The sequence below is a fragment of the Corvus brachyrhynchos genome, unplaced genomic scaffold (genome assembly GCF_000691975.1).
Source record: "Corvus brachyrhynchos isolate BGI_N302 unplaced genomic scaffold, ASM69197v1 scaffold34, whole genome shotgun sequence".
Taxonomy (NCBI): domain Eukaryota; kingdom Metazoa; phylum Chordata; class Aves; order Passeriformes; family Corvidae; genus Corvus; species Corvus brachyrhynchos.
In genome coordinates this window covers 3,105,733-3,124,285 of record NW_008238126.1, presented here as the reverse complement: position 1 = coordinate 3,124,285, position 18,553 = coordinate 3,105,733, and the positions used below count along the sequence as shown (strand labels likewise).

General features: G+C 37.0%; 1 protein-coding gene across 1 annotated transcript in view; it reads right to left on the bottom strand.

Annotated features, from left to right (window-relative positions):
- The window catches only part of CFAP47 (cilia and flagella associated protein 47), a 278,872-nt gene that overhangs the window by 87,261 nt on the left and 173,058 nt on the right, over positions 1 to 18,553 (bottom strand). The gene's annotated exons all lie outside the window — the stretch shown is intronic.

The following is an 18,553-nucleotide window of genomic DNA, read 5'->3' as shown; positions in this document are numbered from 1 at the left end:
CTACATTTCTTTGCTGTAAGATTAGAGGTGGTGTAAATTCATCCTATGTGCCCTGGGTGTATCAATATCAATAAACTTTATGAAACAAAGCCCTTTAAACAGTCCAGAAGGAATATACTTATGAAGGCAGTCCACTGTGATCATCCAGGAGGCATACTTGCAGTTTAAAATACATATGTTCTTTTCAGATATAGTTATCTATAGAAAATGCACAAAATCCAAAAACAAAGATATGTATTTATTTCTATCTACATTTGTGTACATGTACTTTGTATATTTGTGTCTACCCCAATTTTGGTCTCTTTCCTTTGCTCTAACCAAGCAGTTTATTTTAAAATGGATGTTGTTTTGGTTTTTTTTTAACACACAGTGATTTGTTTCTCACAGCAAAATTATTCCATGTACTGTTTTGTAAAAAGAAAATAATTCAAATTGCAATATGAAAGGAGAAAAAGATAAAATGTCTATTAAAATTAATAACACACTAAAAAATGAATATGAAATACTTTTATGACCCCACATAGAGCTACCTCATTCTGCTTTCAGCCTGCCTATGATTTGGTAAATTTCTATATATTTACATTTATTGACAATGACTACTGGAATATGCATAAAACACATTTATTGTTCTACAGATGGCAAGATTACACCAACAATTCATATCATTTAAGTGCCTTGCATCAGTAAAATGGGATTTAAATTTGCCATAAAATATTTTAAAGCTCAGATTAATAGTTTTTACTGGTGTAAACAAGTTTCTAAATCTATCTACCATTTTATTGCCAAAGGCTTCTTAACAATTTTATAGTAAAATATCTACATGCTGTGTTGAAGAAATACTTTTACAGTAAAAAGAAAATATGGGACAGCTGATTTAGGAAAAAAGCAGCAACTATCAAAAAATCTTTTTAATCTTGTACACAAAGGAAATTTCACACTGCCAGTGTTACCATAAAACACTGTTCTCTTGCCAGTATAAAATGAATGCTTAAGATTATGTATTTCCCTGGAATTTCCCAGGAAATTTGCCTGGAATTGCCATACACATTTTAATGATCTGCTACTTCATAGATGGAAAGCAGATGTATATTTATCAGCAGAATACATATATAATTTTTACTTTTTTTTTTCATTTCTAGGCCTTATTGGATTGTTACAGAGGCATAGAACTAGGATAAATAACAAAATGCCCATGGAATTGCTAAGAGTATTATTTTTCTTGAAAGCACCATTTTATCAGACAGAATGTGAAAGAGGAACATCACAGGCAATTTCCAAGCACATTTATAGTCATTAATATAGTTCCACATTTCAATGTTGAGTATTTGATAAACATTTTGACAGAGGAGAAATGTAAAAGTTGAAAAAAGAAGAAAATTAATCTCTTTCCTCAAAAATTTCTTATATCAAGGCTGCCAGTCCCCAATATAGAGCCACTTTTGTGCAATATGTCATGCTATTATTCCTTTAGAACTTTCCATGACCCACTTCTTGTCCAGTGCAGGTCATTTAAAATAATCTCACATGAGTTAAAATTAAATAAAATGAAATGTATGTATGAGATAACATTTATTTTCTGTGGAATTTGAAAAAACAATTGACTGCTAATACTCAATCCTACATTAGTAGCCTAAGTCTATGCAGAGGTTTAATACTCTGTAAACCAGAGTCTGTTTCAAAATATGTTCACAGTCATCAATTGTTCCTTTGTGATACTATACTTGTTTGCTGAAATATTTTCCTGATATATTTTATGCCAAAGACTTTCTCATCATTCCTTTCTCTATTTCCTTCTTTGAGCAACTGGATACAATTTATTTAAGGTCATAATACACAATTTTACTTTTATTAATGTATACACTGCACTGAACTATCAACTAATCCTCTTGTAAGTTCAACAAGGAAACTTGCAGGAAGATGGACACACTCTACTATTACTGTGCACAACAATTCTCTGTGTTCCACCTCCAGTAACAATCCTATTCTCACCATCAGCAGGTGTCAATAAAAGCAGTACCTGTCCAAAGTTTCTAAGAGACTGACTACAATTCTTATTCTTTAGAAGAATTGTTTTCAATTAAAATCCAGTTTCATTAAGGAGATGACATTAATTCCATATTTTTTGCAGCTTTTTCAATCCATAGACCTTGAGGTGAAAGCATTTGTAATTGCTCCCGAGTTTGCCAGGCTATGGCAATAGAAGCAAGTTTTCAAGCCAAGCAAACAGCAAGAAAGTTATTTTTATAGGCCTGGTGAGATAAAGCAGCAGAAATTCTTCCCCTTGGAGTCCTTGTCCAAATCATTGTTCTTCTAGATGGACAAGTAATAAGTGCCTTCCTTCTCCGTGCTGTACCTGATGGCAAGCAGTTTTTGCTTAGTCAAGGACTGAACTTGGAATGGTGGCAATATTGTTGAAAAAATAGATCTTGGCCTTCTCTCTTCCACAGGCTCAAAAAGATAAGAGCTTTCAACATCCCTATCAGTGTCTATATGCCAGTGGAAGGAGTTAGAGTGTCCTGCTGTATTCTCATTATTACTCATTTCTGTTTCTTGGAACAGAAGAGGCTCAAGTGAGTTGAGCAGTAGCAGCTGATGACAGAGTTTTAGGGCCATGCTGAACAGAGCTCAGCCCAGTTTGGTCAAACTACTTCTAGAAATCAGTTCTGGATCTTGAACTGCTCAATGCAAAGTGCCTCCAAGTCACACCTCACTCCCCCCTTCTCTACACACACACGTCCACACTCAGCTGGGCCTTTCTGGCACTGAACATTCACACATGGAACTCCAGACCTCCTCTGTCCTGAGGGGCTGAGTCCTTCAGGCTTCCTATTCACTCCTAAGTTAATGGAGATCTTTGTAAAGTGAACCATCTCCCTCGCTGTACAAGCCCCTTTTTTTGGGTTTTTTTTAACTCTCTCTGAGATGTAAATGAATTGCCAAGATAACCTTCTCCTTTTCATGCACGGTTATGAGGCTAGAGAACCAGAGCATTGCCATTAGCTTGATACTGTATTTTCCCATTTTACTTGGCATATTTTGCCTTACAAAATAGCAGCTTTCAAAAAGGCACCAGCTGTTCATCAGCCGTGAAGTCTATCAGAACAGCAAATTGAACTGCTTGAAATCTAGGACTAAACACCTTAAGCAAATTACGTATTTGTACAACTTGCTTAGTAAGGAATCCATTCTTATTACTATTGCAGAACAGGAAATCAACTATAAGGAAAAAATTTGCACAGGACATTTAATATCAGAAGCTAATAGGGCAGTGAGTTTCAGGTTTAAATTTACATATAAATTTACATAGAAAATTCACACTGAATTTAATTTCTTTTAGCTGTAATGTGTATTAGTGCCTAAGTAATAATGCCCTGAAACAGAATACAGCAATGATTAGTTCATAAGTTATTACAATAATTCTAAGCTCACTGACTAAAAATTACTATACTGCTAACCTCTCAATGGGGGCTAGACATTGTACCAAGCAAAAAAAATGGGAAAACAATGTTTTGCAAGAGATGATTGCAAAAAATATTTTTCTGAAATGGAAGGAAAGGAAGAGACTGAAAAAGCATTATATTTTATGTCTGAATCTATGATGTCCTCAGCTCCACCAAAAGATGCCAAAACCCACACCAAACTGATATTACAACAATCTATACACATACAAGAAAAGCTAATGAACTAAATAATATGCACATATTTGGACTTCCATGTACACATGGAAAAAGTTGTATCAAAGATGAGTTGAATGCTAAGAGAAGTGCTATTTTAAGATAATTATAAGAAGCATACCTGACAAGGGGATACAGACTGACTCAAAGTAAAATTAACATCCCAAATTCCCACAACTGAGAAAGTAACAACTATGCTCACATCTTAATGAATACATTTTGAATTTGAAATCAAGGGAACCTCTGCATCCATGGAGACTGAAGCTCAATAACTCTCCATCCTCCTGAGATCACTGGCAGATTTCCTTCTCAGAACCAGCAGTGTTAGAAGAAGAAATTACCAATTACAGCTATTTTTTGACAACGTCTATACTGATGGTTGGCACTTCCAGTGACCAGCTCAGTTGCCTAAATCACCTCATACAGTAACCTGGCTTATCAAAGTTCAGTTGGTTTTGAGAGCCCTATAAAAAAAAAAAACATAAAAGTCAATCTTTTCCATTACCAGAATCAATGGGGAAGGAGATCATAGCATCATAGAATGTTTGGGTTGGAAGAGACCTTAAAAATCATCTCGTTCTATGGGCAGCGACACTTTTCACTAGACCAGATTGCTCAGAGCTCCATCCATCCTGGCCTTGAACACTTCCAGGGGTGGGGCATCCACAGCTTCCCTGGGCAGCCTGTGCCAGGGCCTCAGCACCCCCACAGTAAGAAACTTCTACCTAATATCCAATCTAAACCCACTCTCTTTCAGTTTGAGGCCATTTTCCCTTGTCCTGTAACCGCATGCTCCTGTAGAAAGTTTCCCTCTGTCTTCCCTGTAGGCTCCCCTCAGGTACCGAAAGGCCACAACTAGATTACCCCAAAGCCTTCTCCTCTCCAGCCTGAACAATCCCAATTCTCTCAGCCTTTCCTCATAGCAGAGGTGCTCATGCATCCCCCTGATCATCTTGGTGGCCTCCTCTAGACTCTCTCCAAGGTCCTTCCCGTGCTGGAACCCCAGAGCTGGATGCAGCACTGCAGGTGGGGTCTCACCTGAGCAGAGCAGAGGGGCTGAATCCCCTCCCTCACCTTCTGCCCACACTGCTGTAGATGCAGCCCAGGACACATTTGGCTTTCTGCACTGCAGAGAGATGGGCTGCTTCTGATATCTGACACTGAATTAATGTAACAAAGGGCCAAATTAATCTTCAAAGGATTTTTCAGGAAAATCATTTACACTTACTTTGTCATCAACATTTTTGGAAAGCATGACTCAGCAAGTGACAGATTTCAATACAGCTCCTATTCATCATTTTTATGGGTCACTTTGCTGTGCAGATACATGTACATAATACATGAGGTGCCCGTGATGGAAAACAGTTTGGATCAAATCAATCGATGTATTTACAGTCCTTGGGCAATAGGACTGTTTTGGGGGATGCAAATCCAGGCTGCATCTGTCAAAAATAGACATTTCTCTTTTTTTCAGATTGTCCTTTCTCCTTCAGAGGCTGTCATATCCAGAACAAAATACTTAAGGTCAGTATCACTCAATAAAAAGTGTGAGAAAGTGCAATATTTCCAAGTGAGAAATGTACTGTTCTTAGATAATGAAGTCAAGAGAGATATCAGTGACTACTGCATTTTAAAAAAGTCAGTTATGTCTCATGGAGTTGTAATATGCAAACTCTTCTGCAGGCATGTCATCACACTGAGATACCAGCCCAAAATCAGCCTCAAAATAGCAACAATTGCCATTTGTGACCCTTCAGGGAACTTAAGGAGATGTAAAATTTAGGATACTTTCAATTTCCAAATAGCTTCTGATATATCAGGTAGGCAGTTTACTATCTGATCTGGACTAAATCTTGCTCTCAGAGATCTTAGTGAATGTAGTTCAGCTTAAATATTTAAGTAAATCTGTGCCATTCCCCTCTTTACCAAAGAAGTGCACGATTATCCCTGGACTCTGAATGTGTACAGCACTAAAAGGTTTAGTTCCTGAATTAATTGTATCTGCCCATATAATGCTACAACAGTTAGCTGTAATTATTTTCTGCTGGTCTCACTGATTTGTTTTCAAGTGCTACATAAAGCCACAATAATGCCATAAATTCACAAATCCAATAGACTAGAACATACTTTGGGAGGCTTGGTGAGTGCTGATGATTTCTGCATATTCATAATGAAGTCAGTAACTGAAACCACACAATTACTTCCAGGAATTTACTCTAATATAATTTAATTAGCCTATTAGTTTAATACTGGATTAATATTTAGATCCAACTGCCCTGGACTGAAAATTTGATGTGATGAGGTTCAAAATCTCCATCTGACATGCAACTTCAAACATGACAAAGTCTATATCAGTGAAATGCTGAATATCAGCTCGCTCAGAACTGACCAGGAAAAGGAAATGACCAGCACTGCCCGTGTTCCAGTGCTTCAAAGAAAGAAGCAGAAACACTTGATAAAAATAAACTTACAACCACCTATCAGAACCTAATGGTAGAATAGCAGCAGGGACCAATTACTACATTATTTCCACCAACTTTAAAGACTTCTGATAAATGTGGAAGCAAATATTCTACTATGCGCCTCTACTCGCAGCTCATGCTGGTATGAGCTAACTAAAAGTACTTCTTTACTTTAGAAGTAGTAACCAACTCCAATAATACCTCATTTTTTTGAATTTTTATGACCATACTAATGAGGTAATTTACATCTCAGCTACACCACCTACCATCAAGTTATTCAATCAGTGGAGGTAAAATGCTAATTAATTTGACTATCTTAGATCTTGCACCTACTGTGACTCTCTCATTCTGTAGGTCTAAAAATAGATTTTTAAGGAAGCATTTCTTCACAGTTTAAAAGACCAATACATAATTATCATTGGGACAAAACATGTAAAGGTAGAGATAATTCTAATAGAAAGCTGAAATTGTCAGGATTTCTGCTGAGAAAAACTTTTTCTCCTAAATTTTCTAGGAGTAAATTGCCTCTGATAAAACCTTTCTCTACTAGATTCTAGACACTTGCTTTTTTTAAATCAAACTTTTATTTTTGGTGTATCTCTGCAGTCTCAGGAGCCAGACAGTGTTATAATATGAAGAGAACATCTTAAATGTTCATAGCTTTTCCGAGAACAGAATTATATCTAAATCTAAAGGAACAATCTCTATAAGAGTTATCGCATTCTATTCCTTACTATGACTTACAAGAGCAGATAAACTTTGAAAACAGCCTCATTGCTAGTTGTTGCTCCAAGAAAAGTGAACTTTTAAGCCCTTGAGGTTTGCTCACAGATTACTGTCTCACATGAAACAATAAATGCTGCATTACGAATATTGACTTCTATGTGTGGCATGCTAGAGGTCTCTGCAGTCTGTCCCACACATTCCCTTAGCAGTTACCCTACAAAAGTAATGCAAGCTCACTACATCACAAGCAATGTTTTTTAAAAATATAAACATCAATCTCTATATATTTTTATTGACTGTTATCTTTTACTAGAACCTCTTAAAAAGCAAAAATTAGAGCAGTCTGAACCCAGGCCGACACTTGAATTTCCCTGGGTCTGTGCAGTCTATCGCTGTCAAGCAGAAAGAAGCCTCTCCATCTGTGTGGGAAAGATGTTGAAGTGTTTATTAGAGAATCATGAATCTATGAATCATGGAGTGAAAGTATGAAAACCTTTCTATACTGATTTCTCTACATTTTTGGCTGCTCAGTTTTGACCACCCAGCAGATCACCTCATAAGGGAAAGAATTGCAACTACAAACAACCTGAAATACACTTTCTTTTGGCATATCCACATATTTGGACATGAGCCATTATTTCATCCTCTAACTTTTATACACTAAAAGCTATCTCCTGAGGTTTCAACTTCAAAACTTGGGTAAGTAGCAATGACGTGTTTTTGAATTGTTGTATTCATCCTACAGTCACATTCTGCTGTGTAGGGCTCACACAGAACAGACCTGCTGCATTCATTTTTCTAGACTGCCAAAATCAAAGGTTTGAATGTTGGAACCAGTAATGGGAATACCCTGCCTACACTTAGATCTGTATGTAAACAGCAACACTGTACCAGTGACCTTTTAAAAGCATCATTAAAAGCTCAGAAGCAGTGTGAGAGTGGTCTGGGAGCCTTTACAAACAGCAACAGCAGCACAAGTTTCAACTCACAAGAACAAGTCTTGCAGAAGTGGAGTGGGCAACATGTTTCAGAGATACATTGCCAACTTTGGGGCACTCGTGGTTCTAAAGGACTTGAGAGAGAGAGAAAAAATAGACAGATTTGGCAGAGAAAAGACAAAACTCTTGTCTCCACACTTGTGGAAACCAAACTCAATCCCTTGCAGGCATTTGGTTTTATTAAAGCAGAAACTAATAATTCACTGTTCAAAACAGACCTTCCCCTCTGGCTTATCTCCTGCTGTACAGATCCTGCTTGGAGCTCACATATTAGATATTTCCTCTCAAGATAGAAAATACTACATTTCAAATATATGGATGGATTAACAAGTCTCTTGACTCAGTGAACCAGTAATATACACTTAGAATTTTCTCCATGGAATAGACAACTGCTAATGAGAAAGTGCTTAAAGCAGTAACAGCCTTTTAGACACTTTACATCAAAACTTAAGAATCACCTTCCTTCTTGACCTCTACATTCAACCTGAATATTTGAAGGCAAATATTTAGAATATTTACAAGACAAAGTAACTTTTGCAGTTCATTTTTCTGAACAATCTGAGATAATTTATCAGCCTAAATTATGCCTCTGTAATACTGTTATGAATTAAGAAATACAAGTAAGCACAAAAGTAAAATACAGTAACAAATGTTTTAATTGTAAATTGTTACAATATTGTCAAAAGTTGAAGATATTAATAAATATTAATTGATAAAATTTTAAAATCTGGTTGTTTTCTCTGCATTTAGAACTAAAAATGTGCAAATGTACAAACAATCATAATAACTGGAAGTGTTATTTAATTAATGAGTAATGAACATTAAATAAATTTTAATTTGACTTGAAAACTTCCCACTTTCACAGATGATTCCTTCGAACTGTTAAAATTCTTTGTAAATTATCCTTTCTCAATCCCAGAGAAATATATAAATAATTACTGAGTTAATATTCACTACCTCCTTCCATGTGAAATGAGTAGTACTAATTTTTACTCCCCATCTCTCTCAAACAGCTTTAGTTGGAATTAGTTCAGTAGAAATATTTGCTGCAGGGAATCAATTTTATGACCCTTATGTTAGTTACTTTTATACAAATAGGTCTGCAGGTTCAACTAAGGTAGTCTCTACGATTACTGAGACTTTAGTTTTTCTTTAGTCTTCTAAGATTTCAGTTACAATGATTTTCATCTACCTTTACACCAGGAATTCAAATCAAGCAGCAAATTCATTTCTAAAAGGCCAAAGAAAAGTCTTCAGACAGTAATAGACACTGGGCCCTCCCTCCTACTGAGGGTAATGATTTAAGCAAGTGCCACAGATTGTCGCATTTACATAGTCATTCTTTATTCTGATTTAAATAGAAGAGGAAAAATGTGCATTACTTTTTCTATAGGCCAAACCATCTAAAATAAGTAGGGCTGTAGCCTAAAGTAAAAACATCCAGTAAACCTGTATAACTTAAACCAAGTAATTCCTGAGTTAATGGCATTTCTCAAACTTCAACACAGCATCTGTTTTCAAATCAAATCCTCAATCAACTAGCTTTATATACTTACTTGAAGTTCCTGATTCAGATGTTGAGAGTACTTGTATGTGTGGATTAATTTGTTACTCATTGTAATGATTTAATTATCATCTGCTGTTTCAGAAGCTGTACATACTGTCCATAGAAATCCAGTAGAAAAGAACAACTAGCTGCTTTAACCCATATTCTAGAGATGCAGAGCTATGAAGTTTTATTTGAATGCCACTCCAGCACTTTCAAATAGTATTCTGATCATGGGAACACAGCAATGCTATTTTGGAGAAGCAGGGATATTCATATATTTTGTGGGAGCAGTAGTGCCCCTGCCAAAACAGTCTTAAAGATAGAGCTTCCTGTTATACAGATGGGCAACCTTCATAGGAACTGAATGAATAATAAAGATCCCTTCTTTCTATTCCTTCTTCTTACACAGGGAAAACAGAGTGTTCTCACCAAGTCACATTTATGACTGAGGGGAAGAACAGTGAAGCAGCACCAGTTTTCTTGGCAGCTCTGAAAAATTGCAGGACGGGTTTAAAGGTTAGAAAAATTTAGAGAACATCACTTGTAAGAGCCTGCAAGAGTTGGAAAATTTATACTTAACGACATCTTTTGGAGAAATTCTTACTGTTCACTTTCAGGCTCCTCTCACTGTTATTTTAAAAAAAAACAACAACAAACACAAACATAAAAGAAACCACACCCAGCTTTAAGAGTGTACATACAACCATGTTTTATCTTGAGCCAAAAATCTAGCATTAGTTCCTAGCACTGATAGAAAGACAGGCAATAGAGTTCAAATATTACGTTTTCCTTTCAATAATGTTACTTTACTACCTGGTTCAATCTGTACTCTAGGCCATCAGTGAGAATTTTTTCTTAAAAAGAACTTTTTCAATGGACTTGCTGTGTTTAATGGTTGAGAAAAAAACCCTTTTGTTTTGATTCCTAAGGCCCAGGGGAGCAACATGAGTTATGGACTAAGGGAATTGGTAGTTTCATTATTCAAGGCCACTCTCTTCACATAACAGTTATTTTTCATAGATAAGACCACTTATCCAGATGAAACATCCCCTCTAATTACTTGGTTTAGATCTAACCTCCTGTTTTTGTTCCATGGCAGTTAGTGACAGCTCAGATGTCATTTTATGATCTACATTAGCTCCCTGCTATTATATCACAGAACTGATTATTCATCTGTAGGGACAAGAGGAGGGGGTTAGCAGCTGCTATATATTTATCAAAAAAGTCACTTGCATTTTTATATTTCTAATAATTTACCTTCCTTTTTCTATTTTTTTTTTTTTGTGAGCTATACAAATATGCTCTGGTCTGAATTATTTGCCAAACTGCTTTTAGTTAGAGTGATTAATAATTACTACCTTCTCAAATTTGTTTTTCCTCCCAACAACCACGTTGCCATGGTTCTTTTACAGAATGATACTTTTTATACTACCAATTGTCATGAAAGCATATGATAGAAATTAAAAAATCATAGGGCATGATTCATAACTTCAGGTTACTCAGTTTGTGAGAACACAATCCAACTATCAGCCATGTATAACAATATTCAGACTATAGTTTTGCTTAGGATTTATGAAAAATGAATGTACCACAGATATGAAAACAGTGTGCCACTGTCTTCAACTGCCAAGTTAGATAATTACAAAACATTCTTAATTATGCACTTTTTACTTTTAAATAAATACTGAAAAACTTAATAAGGGGGACACTGACACATAATTTAGATTCTAAGTTGGTTCTGCTCTTAGCCAAGTGCTATTTGTAACAAGATCTCTACATTATACCTGTGAATTGATATAATGCAGTTACCACAAAATGCAAATTCCTGCTAGAATAAACATGATGCAGTGTTTTTTGACAGGAAGGGTTACAAAGATTTGGGTGCTGTGATCTGTCTATATCAGCAGGCAATGAGACACAGAAGGAGGAGATGTAGAGCCAAGCAGGTGGTGTGAGGACTCAGCCTCCACACCGTGTGACTGCCCATCCATGTTTTGCTTATGAGTGGTTCTGTTTCACTCCCATGAGCTTAAACACCCATCAGTGGTTGAAGAACATCAGATGAGCATGTGGAAGATATTCTCCAGTTAAATTACACCCAAAACAGATGGATTTCATCCATTCCACTGCTGTGTGATACAGATGGAGTAGTAAGTGGTGGCAATCAGGAGAGACACCCAAAAATCCACACTATTTCTGTGTACTGAGAGTTTTACACAGATGCATCTTTTCCTGCGGGTTCCCTTCAAGTAATTAAACTGAAGAAGGTAAGGTGCCAGGGAAGATGCATGACCTAGGGAAAATTAACACATCTTTTCTGAGATCACTTACTGTTGTGTCTCTCTGTAAAAGAACTATAGGTTTAAAACAGACTGACATCACCCACTGATGGGTTCTGCTTTTGCAGTCCCCAAAGCATGATTCCCAAGTTCTAAAGAACTGCCAACGATTTTGAGGGGAACTATTCCCTGAGCCAATATATCCTGTATATATGAGAAGAAACATATCACTGAATTGGCAAGGGTGATACTTCTGATCTACATCTTACAAATCCATTAGAAGGCAAAATCATTTCTGTGTGAGAAGAGTTTGAGGAGTACCATAAAATTGTTTGGGTTGGACAGAACCTAAAAGATCATCTTGTTCCAACCCCCCTGCCATGAGCAGGCCCACCTTCCACTAGACCAGGTTGCTCAAAATCCCATCCAACCTGGCCTTGGACACCTCCAGGGCAGGGACATCCACAGCTTCTCTGGGAAACCTGTGCCAGGGCCTCACAACTCTCACAGTGAAGAACTGTTTCCTTACCTGTTTCCTTAGCTAATCTAAATGTACGCTCTCTCCATTTACAGTCGTCACCCCTTGACTAACCACTACATGCCTTTGTCATAAGTCCCTCTGCAGCTCTCTTGTATCTCCCTTTACATACTGGAAGGCTGCTCGAGCCCCAACTCTCTCAGTCTGTCCTCAGAGGGGAGGTGCTCCAGCCCTTGGACCATCTTCATGACCTCCTCTGGACTCTCTCCAGCATGTTCATATCCTTCTTATTTTGGGAACCCCGGAGCTGGGCTCAGCACTGCAGGTGGGGCCCCACCAGAGCAGAGGGGCAGAATCCCCTCCCTGGAACTGCTGCCCATGCTGCTGATGATGCAGCCCAGGACACATTTGTGGGCTGCAAATGCTCAGCGCTGGGTCTCATCCAACAACACCTCCAAGTCCTTCTCCTCAGAGCTGCTCTCAGTCCATGATCTGCCCAGCCTGTATTTGTGCTTGGGATTGCCCCGTGCCAGGTTCAGGACCTTGCTCTTGGCCTTTTGAACTTGATCAGGTTTGTGCAGGCAATTCTTAGAATTCATAATGAATTTGAAAAGCTGCCAGCTACTAATGAACAACAGTCTGATCTAGCTTGCGATATCTAAGTGTCACTAACAGAGTAAAACCCACAGAACTATTCAAATATACCTTAGATTACTTTTTTTAAGTAAAATATACATTTGCAAATACACTTCTGCATGCTATACCACCTCCAGTCTCACAAGTTTCTTCCTTTTGCTTTTATTAGACTGCCACAGGCTGGTCTAGACAAGACAAAATTAAATAAAAATATGTTAATACTTTCATAAGAGAAAAATGAATAAATTCCTGAGCAGACTGTGATCACAGAGCGTACTTTCTCCCTTTTTCCCTGGACTAGTTTTTAGCTGATCTCTTTTAATAGTGTTGATGATCCTTGTCAGGGTGAAATGCAATCGGAAATTTGCATTGGTAGAAGGAGAGCCAAAGCCGACAAGTCTCAACATCACTCTCCCTTACATCATCCAGTTCAAAACAGAACGATTTTCTACAATCATAGAATATGACACCTCACAGATCTGAAATGTCTTTACTGGAATTAATTCCAGGACTGTGCTATGGAAATGTTTCTACATGTAGCAGAATCAATGGAGTTTTTAATGACCATGGAGAAATGCTCTCTACAGGCCAGCAGTGCCATCTGCCCAAACTGGTTCCTCAGGTAGACTGAAAAAGAAAGGACACTGAAAAAAACACAAATATTCTTAGACTTTAGATTGGCTTCTTTCATTATGACAGCTGGCAAAAAAAAAGAGTTTGAATCTGGGCAGTGACTGATGAAGTTGTAAGGTAAAGTTGGAGGCGTTCATTGTAAGCGGCGCTAAGATTAACTGGGTTATTTGAGTATTACTAACACTTAATATCCCTCCTCTGAAACACAGGCTTATCATCTACATACTTATAAGGGTTCCCCTGTTGACAAAGCTTTAGCAATCCTTCACAGCTGGAATGCATCCTTACCACCTATTCAGGCTTCACCAATTATCTATTTTCTCTTAACATACACAGAACTTAGAAAATAAACCTGGACCTGGATACTCTCCCTCCATTGCAGTAGGGTTATTCTTATTTCTGCAATGGTTCAGCACTGGATTTCAGAGCATTCAGGGCTTGGATTAGAAAAAATATCCAGATCAGCAAGCTATATGCTTTAAAAAATCATTCATTTAAAAAGAAAATCAGAAATCATGTACCAATCTGTCCAAGTTGGAAAAAATCCCAGCCAAATATGAAAACACCCAACCTTCTCCCTCAGTATAAAAAAAACAAACTACCAATAACAACAACAAACAAACCAACAAACCACAACAACAACAAAAACAAAACAAAAAAACAAACCCCAAAAACCTGGACAGGGGAATGAGAAATAAATCTATCTTCAAGAAGTGTAACTGAACACTGAAAAAACAGACTGTCATCCATTCATCATTTGGAAACAGAAGCATGTGGAATTATCACAACAAAAGTTAAATTCAATATTTGAATCCGCTATTTGCAAAGTAATGGCACTATGCATTTATCCAACACAGGACACACCATCAGTACTAATAACCAGGGAGAAAAAGTGAGAAGTGAAATTGCTTCTCTGTCCCAAAACCTCTAAACATAACAACAATATTAAACAGTACTAGCACTATAAATAGCCACGTGTGTGGCAATTTTTCCTTTTTTACTATAATTTTCTTCATAGAAAAAATGAACTCACACATAAAAAGAAAATGTGATTACATTATTTTTCTTATTCAAACACTGTACTGACCTTTAAAGCACTGTATTGTATCATACAGTGGTATCAATTTGTGGCAGGCATTCTAGTGACCACAAGGACCAAAAAAACTAAGTCTGATTCAATTTAGAGACAGCTGTGTTTCAAATTGGGGGAACTAGTTTGTTTCTATGTAAAAAACAGGAAAAAACTATCCTCTTTTAAATTTAAAAATCTATTTCCTTTATTTCCTTTAATTTATGGGTCAATTCTTAGGTCTTCACTGAAATCCATTTCATACAATCATAGAATAAGCTGAGTTGGAAGGGACTCATGGGAATCATCGAGTCCAACTCCTGGCCCTGCACAGGACACCCCAAGAGTCACCCCATGTGCCTGAGAGCATTGTCCAAACACTTACTGAGCTCTGTCAGGCTTGGGGCTGTGACCACTGCCCTGGGGAGCCTGTTCCAGTGCCCAACCAGAAACCCAAACTGTCTACTGAAGAGTAAGGACTACAATAGGATTTGACTCTAAACTTCCAATTAGATTACTTCTTCTATTCAAACAAGGATATTTCTTTCACTGATATACAGTGATTAAAATAATTGAAATTAGACTAGAGCTTAAAATTATTGACTTTTTCAATATGGCTTTCAATATTGACTTATTCAATATTTTTATTTCCATAAACACCTTATTCATAATCTGGTAAATAGAAAAGTACAAGCTTAAATGATTTCAGCTATAACAGGTCAAAAGAGTTTTAAAAAGCTTGAGCAGCATAAAAATGGGTTTGATCCATTTAACTAATCAATTTCCACTCTGAATTTTAGGTTGAGAGAAAGAACACATCCCAAAATGATATGTAGTGAGATGGGTCTCAACAATGTAAAAATGCAAATTTGAAATATTTTATTAAAAACTTGAGTTAAACCAAATTATCTCTAAGCCTTTCAGATACATATCTCCAGATATGCTTTGATATTGAAATTTTGCACCTTATGTTGAGACATAGAAGTAGCAAAGCAAACTAAAGGTAAATGTAACTGGAAAATCCTGTGTTGTTCCCATTCATTAATCTAATCAGAATTAAGCATTATGCAAAAGACAAATGAAAGCAGATGCAATAATACTTAGTATAGCAAATTCTGAGCAAATTAAATGAGGATGGTGACACGATGCATGAGTTTGGGGTGGGGGCAGTACAGACCTAACTGTGGTGTTTCTTTTTAGCTGATTTTATGTACTGAAAACAGAAGAGAGCAACTCTATGCTGACACGAAGACATGACCTACAGACAATTGTGTGGTGCTCCAGGTAGAACTTCTTGTTTCTTCAGAATTCTCTGCACTCTTCAGCAGAGGAGTAGCATCAACTGATGGCCAAAGTCTCAGGCCATCCATAAGCGTCAGAACATGCACAGGCTCACAAACTCGGCCTGAATTCTGACACCCACAGCTCTCAACTCCCCTTTCCATGTGGTGTGAGCTGTCACCCTGCCATAGGCCTTGCGTTTCAGACAGATGCTCATGTATGAAATACAAAAGGCTGAGTCAACCTAAAGCATTTCCAAACCTCAAACACAAAACTGGAATCTGCAAGCAAATGTATTCATGGGGTACAGCAGGACGTGTGCCAAGATGATCCCACCCTGTCCACGGTTCCTGGGGTGCCCCTCAGCCTCAGCTCCCTGGGTGCTCCCTTGCTGCTTGCAGGCTGGTGGTCATCGTGGCCACATGTCCACCATCAAGAACTGTGAGATGCTACACCTGGCTCATTTAAAATCCCCATCCTGCCAACTTTACCTCTGCTGTAGCCAATTTCTGATGTTTCAGAAGTCTGATCACTTGGATAAGACAGAGGAGTACTTTTGACATGCTGAGGATAAATTTGTATTGCATTTGATGATGAGATTCAGCTATAGCTACCATACAAAAGCAGTGTTATTAGTATTTTAAATTAAATGTTGCTAATCCTCTTCATTCTAAGGGCCAGGAAGGAAGAAGACTCTAAGGTCAAAAAGAGATCAATGTATTCATTAAATCTGACTCACTGATGTAGCAGATGTACCAGGTGTCTATGCTTTTTAAATATTTATCAGCTTTTGAAGCAATTTCATGTTCTCACCTTCACAAGACTCTGTCTCCTGTTTTCACTAGTAAGATCTTCCAATGTTATATTGTTCTCATTACTGGGACATTCCATGCAAGATTAAATAATTCTCAGATGTAAGTTTTTGGCCGCTAGCTCTTGATGCATGCTGGTCAGCAAAACTGAGGCATCATCACTAAATATTCTTTAGCGAGTAATCACATTTCTTCTCCAGTTTTTCTTTGGCAAACTAAGTTGATAGAGCTATTTAACATTCATGTGACAAGGCCTGCTTTTCCAGTCCTCTGTGCTTGTGGGAGATTTCTTTGATTTTCTTCCAATATTTCAGAACAATTTTAACCTTCAAGAACCAGACATATACACATTCTATTAACAGTACCACCAGCATTATTTGCTTTCTGTTGGTGTCTGACCATTCTTCAGCAGTCAAGGACTGCATTGGTTCTCCTTCCTGCTGTCACACTGACAGTTCTACTGAGACATTAGCTAGGATAATCCCATTCACTTACATTAGAGCCCGAAAGCTCTCACACTCCAGAAATAAGTGCCTGACATGTAACCAGTAAATTCAGGAATAACAGTTCCATAATAGTAACCACTTGTTATTTGCTAGTCAGAAATATTCATGTCATCTTTCAAATTCATCAATTAAAAAAATTTATTACATTTTCCATAGACATCTGAAGAGGTATACTTACTTCTTTACCTCCTTCATCTTACTAGAAAGGAATAATTCAAATTTTCAGGTCAAGAATTTCAATGCCCTGAACACTGCAGAAGTATTTTGTACTTTAATGTGTTTTTTTCAAGTTTTCACATTGACTTTGATTAAAATTTATAGGAAGAGTTCAAATGCACCTTGAGAACTTCACATACAATAGGAGTCAATAGTGTACTTCAAATCTAGCTTTCTCTTTTACCCGTTCAGAGTATTTTCAGATCAGAAAATTATACAAGGCAATGCATGATACTGTGGGATAAAAACTTACACTGTTCTTTTCAGGGTCTCAAATCTCTTTTAGTCTAGCTTTTATGTTTCTTACTAGCACCAGACACCTCCCAGCATACTCATGCAGCACCAAGACTTTGAAAACATTATGTTTCTCATCCCTACAGAAGTTCACATTCAGGATACTGCACTTCAAGGAAAGAGCAAACCTGAAGTCACACATGAACAATGATATTTAAATATTTTCAAGTGCTTACTGGTTTGGATTTTCTTCCCCCCATATGAACACATGTAAAATCAGCTGAGGAGACTCTTCTCCCTTCCCAGCATCTGTGACTGGAAGAGGTATTCCCCTAGCACTTTTATCACATATTTTTATTTGCAAAAATGTTCCCGCAGAAAAATACCATACCAGTCATTTCTACTCATAGAACCTGTTACCACTATATGTTATTAAAGGCAGCATTTGTTAGCTGCTTACAATGTGTGCAGAAAGCAGGATGTCTAGGTGCTAAAGCAAAAATCCATTTACAGAAGTTAGGAAAAATATTAGCTCTGAAAACTAACACCTTACAAATGATAATTCAAAGACAAATGCAATTACAAATCTGTGGAAAACAAAACCATTGTTTATTAAGCAAACATACTAAACAATTATTTTATCTTTACATAGTTAAGTGATTTAAAGCATACTTATTAAATATGATGTAATTGTTCTTCTAGTATGACTAATATAATTCAGGGGGGTTTTTTTGAGAGTGACAGTATGTATTCATCTTGTAATACAAACATGATTAAATACATCCCAATGGTTAATGAAATTTAAATTACAATACTAATTTGGCATGCATAAAGAAGCAAAGTTCCAAAAGAGCCGTATTCTGTTGTGGACAACAGAGAAACTGAGGTTTTTGTAGAATTCAGGCTTATTTGAAATCCAAAATTAGAAGCAGGTATCAGCAGAATAAAAGTGTAATTTTTCAAACAGGATAAAGAAGATACTTCTATTAAATCATTCATT